Consider the following 5,000-nt stretch of genomic DNA (forward strand, 5'->3'; position numbering starts at 1 on the left):
GAGTTAATAAGAGAGGGTAAAGGGTTAAGGTGATGGTTAGGTTTAGAATAAGAGTTAATAAGAGAGGGTAAAGGGTTAAGGTGATGGTTAGGTTTAGAATAAGAGTTAAGGTAAAGGGTTAAGGTTATGGTTAGGTTTAGAATAAGAGTTAGGGTAAAGGGTTAAGGTGATGGTTAGGTTTAGAATAAGAGTTAATAAGAGAGGGTAAAGGGTTAAGGTGATGGTTAGGTTTCGAATAAGAGTTAATAAGAGAGGGTAAAGGGTTAAGGTGATGGTTAGGTTTCGAATAAGAGTTAATAAGAGAGGGTAAAGGGTTAAGGTGATGGTTAGGTTTAGAATAAGAGTTAATAAGAGAGGGTAAAGGGTTAAGGTGATGGTTAGGTTTAGAATAAGAGTTAGGGTAAAGGGTTAAGGTTATGGTTAGGTTTAGAATAAGAGTTAGGGTAAAGGGTTAAGGTGATGGTTAGGTTTAGAATAAGAGTTAATAAGAGAGGGTAAAGGGTTAAGGTGATGGTTAGGTTTAGAATAAGAGTTAATAAGAGAGGGTAAAGGGTTATGGTTAGTAGATAGTTAGTTGAACAGTTAGTGATAGTCTGTAGATGTACTATCCAAATAAAGTGTCGCCCCACAGAAGCCTGATAACGTGATGTCATATCTGTGTGCCACCAGGGTAGGTACCTTTCTTGAGCAGGACGGCTGTGGCGTCACAGGTGACGTTGTCCTCCAGGTCAGTGCTGCCCGTCAGACCGTTGGCCAGACTCACGGAGCTCTTCTTCCGTCGGTCAAAGTAGCGCCTCGCTCTGCCGTTAAACCTACACACACAAGTGATGAGCATTCAGAAAAGAGACCATGAGAATTGAGTAGAAAGTATCAAAGAGTTTACAGAAGTATGCAGACTGTCCTGTGAGTAAACAGTGTAATACACTCGCCTCTGAATGTACAGTATCTTAAATGACTGAGTAGCTCTTGGTCCAGATGGGAAGTGTGTGTGTTCGTGGTGTGTGATGATGTGAGCGCCAGATGATGCTCATACTCACTTCATGATTAGAATGTAGAAGAGGTACATCACGTTCAGGACTAGAGACTCCCACCTTGAATACAATATAGAATAGAATGAATCCACCCCCAGCACACATCACACATACAGTTGACACGAGCACAGGAGAATCTATTCAAAATACACCTATCAACTGATTATCAACCAACTGAATATCAAGAGACATTTTTACATACCACGTAACCTCCCCGTCGTAGATAAACTGTGAGGAGAAAGAGAGGGATTGATCATATTTAGGAAAAGGGAGAGGCGCAATCATCATCATCAACACAATCATTTCCAGTACTGATTATTAAAGCAATGCTATGTCTATCTTGACCACCAGAGGGTAATGCCAACTCCAGAACTTTCCTCCACGACAGAACCAGGACAAATAGACCTGTTAGTCAACATCTTATTCATTACAGTCTAACTTAGCCAATGTCAAGTGGAAAAATCCAGTACTTCTCTTTCTCCCCTCTCATAGAATTAACTCAAAATAATGTGTACAACCAAAGATAACAATAACTGTAGTGACCGTGTGTTTATAAACCTGGATATCGACTTTGCCACTTAAGCTTTTGTGGCACAGTCAATGCCACGCAGGGCTACGAGCCAGAAGGTTGAGGGTTCGCCGACCACCATAGACGAGCTCACTCTCCCTGCTTGATTCATTACACCACGATCAGAGATAGCTGCAGACAATGATCAGCTAAAGGGAAATCAGATTTTCAACATTTTTATGTCATATTTATAATTAAACAAATACAGTTGAAGTCAGAAGTTTACATACAATTAGGTCTTTTTTCCACCACTCTACAAACTTCTTGTTAACAAACTATAGTTTTGGCAAGTCGGTTAGGACATCTACTTTGTGCATGACACAAGTCATTTTTCCAACAATTGTTTTCAGACAGATTATTTCACGTAGAATTCACTGTATCACAATTCCAGTGGGTCAGAAGTTTACATACACTAAGTTGATTGTGCCTTTAAACAGCTTGGAAAATTCCAGAAAATGATGTCATGGCTTTAGAAGCTTCTGATAGGCTAATTGACATAATTTTAGTCAATTTCAGGTGTACCTTTTAATGTATTTCAAGGCCTACCTTCAAACTCAGTACCTCTTTGCTTGACATCATGGGAAATGTCAAAAGAAATCAGCCAAGACCTCAGAAAACAAATTGTAGACCTCCACAAGTCTGGTTCATCCTTGGGAGCAATTTCCAAACGCCTGAAGGTACCACGTTCATCTGAACAAACAATAGTACACAAGTATAAACACCATGGGACCACACAGCTGTCGTACCGCTCAGGAAGGAGACACGTTCTGTCTCCTAGAGATGAATGTAAAAAGTAGCCTTCCACAAGCTTCCCACAATAAGTTTGGGTAAATTGGTGTAACTGAGTCAGGTTTGTACACACGCTTTTTCAGTTCTGCCCAAACATTTTCTATAGGATTGAGGTCAGGCCTTTGTGATGGCCACTCCAATACCTTGACTTTGTTGTCCTAAAGCCATAACAACTTTGAAAAACCAGTTTTAATGACTCCAACGCAAGTGTATGTGAACTTCCGACTTCAACTGTATATACACAAATCTTTTTTAAAGTGAGAGGGATTTTGCACAATAAGGACAATCGAGGACACAATCGAGGACTTGTTTTCATTATGGTCCCTAATTTGACATAAATACATATACAATGAAATCGATAGAGACGAAAAATGATCAACCTTCAGATTAGTATGAGGGGGGAGTTTAAGTACAATTCTTACAAGCTTGATTGGCTGCTATCGTATTGTTTAGATGTTTGGGGCTGCTGGTGAAGCATGATGTGCAGGCATAATCAAAGTGACACTGGACTAGCGAACATCTGTACAGCCATAGCCTGCCTTACTGGCCTACTGTAACATGTATTCTCCCTGTCCAGATCCCTGCACCCTGCTGTGGGTGTCTGTAGCTCGGTTTCCATCCAATTGGTGACAGATTTTTATGCAGATATTCTAAAATATTCATAAAAACAACGCGCCATTTCAGTTTCCATTAGGATGTAAATGTATTTGGCGCCGGACAACATGACAGAGAAGATTTTCAGATCCGACCTGGAGGATCTGATGGCCAAATGAGGCACATTTATGTGCCCTTAAAAACAGCAATAACAAATGACAACCAAAAAAAAGCCTACGCAACACTTTAGAGCCTATTTATTTATTGGCTAATTTATTGGCCTATTTATTTTAGGCTAATTCCTAAACTAATAATTGATTGTCCACCTCGTGGTCAGAGATTTGAGCTCAAAATGTATCAGGGCATTGCGTGCATAGGCCTTTAGACTTAGGTGTCCACTGTATGATATAAATAGCGTAATAAATAAATATATATAGCCTATATAAAGGAAGAGAAGCTTAGGCTTAGACCCAGAGAGATGCCGTAGCATGCTATGACACCGACATTCATTTCCTCATGTCAGATGGCTACTGCGTCTGCTATTCAGATATAGGCGTACAGAAGGGGGCTAATTTGTACATTTTTAGATCCAACTATTTTGTATAAAGATAAGCATTAGATTATAGGAGTAACTCTGGTAGGCCTGAAACAGACTTCCTCGGCTCAAGTCAGTTGTAGTGATGTGGCGCACTGCCTTCATATCATAGGCCGGCAGTAGCGAAAGCTTAATAATAGCCACACCAAACCTTCACAAATGCTTTTAAACTTTATTGGGTTAATGTCAAAAGTAAGTCAAGCCATTGTTTATAGGGAAAATGCGAGCAGAAGAGGGAATGTAAACCAGGGGGAAAAAACCACTACCCTCCCGGTAAATGTCCATCTGTCCCTAGCGGACATCGCTCAGTTCTGCCTCCAGGGAAAAATTCATGACAATAAACGTCAACCTGCATTATAATACAGTTCAGTGCAGTTGTCGTTTATCTACGTCAGTCAGACCCAGTGTTGTGTTAATTGGGGCGAGTGATGCGTGATGAGTCTGTCTGCACATCAGAGCAGGGTTCTCAGACAGACTGGTCCAGCTGATGTTCTGTCTCGAGCTGAACTCTCTCTATCAGACAGACTGGTCCAGCTGATGTTCTGTATCGAGCTGAACTCTCTCTATCAGACAGACTGGTCCAGCTGATGTTCAGTCTCTGTTTCTCTTTCTTTATGTCTCTCTTGTCTTTACCAGTCTGTATGTCTACCTCTCTCTCTCGCTCTTTCTTCTTCTTCCTCTCTCTGTCTCTGTCTCTTTCTCTCTCTCTCTCTCGCTCTTACTTCTTCTTCCTCTCTCTCTGTCTGTCTCTTTCTCTCTCTCTCTCTCTCTCTCTCTCTCTCTCTCTCTCTCTCTCTCTCTCTCTCTCTCTCTCTCTCTCTCTCTCTCTCTCTCTCTCTCTCTCTCTCTCTCTCTCTCTCTCTCTCTCACTCTTTGTAACGCAGGGAGAACTCAGGTGTTGGCACGCTGCTTGTGTGTGTATCCGTGCATGCGTGTGTGTGTGTGTGTGTGTGCGTGCGCGTGTGTGTGTTTGGCCACTTACTGCAATGAGGGCTGCGATAGAGAGCGTGTAGTAGGCGGAGTCTCTGAGTAGTGTCCAATGGGAGAGCTTCACAGCCTAGAGACAGATGGAGAGAAGACAAACAGGACACAAACAAAAGACCCAGCGTTATCACACTGATGAACTGCAGTCAAGCATACCCTCATGATAGCACTTTATATTGCCGGCGGTTTGGCCCAACAATAACGATTATAGCTCCAGCTCCCTCACAAGCATACCGAGATACACAAAGAGCTCTTGAGGTGACCTGAATAGATCCCACTGCGTAGAAAGGACAAGCAGGCAGTGCTCACCTACTCCAAAAAGGTGTCGGTGTATTCGTTGATTTTACATAATGATATGCAGCACAGGCAGCCTACCACACAGTGACTAATGTGTTATAGAGCCCGTATTTAGTATGCAAATCAACCCACACACACTACT

The 5,000-nt window shown here is 41.9% G+C and overlaps 1 pseudogene; it reads right to left on the bottom strand.

The window, feature by feature from the left end:
• Nucleotides 1-5,000, bottom strand: part of LOC124003519 — a 105,520-nt pseudogene that overhangs the window by 9,258 nt on the left and 91,262 nt on the right.

The sequence above is a fragment of the Oncorhynchus gorbuscha genome, linkage group LG18 (genome assembly GCF_021184085.1).
Source record: "Oncorhynchus gorbuscha isolate QuinsamMale2020 ecotype Even-year linkage group LG18, OgorEven_v1.0, whole genome shotgun sequence".
Taxonomy (NCBI): Eukaryota; Metazoa; Chordata; class Actinopteri; order Salmoniformes; family Salmonidae; genus Oncorhynchus; species Oncorhynchus gorbuscha.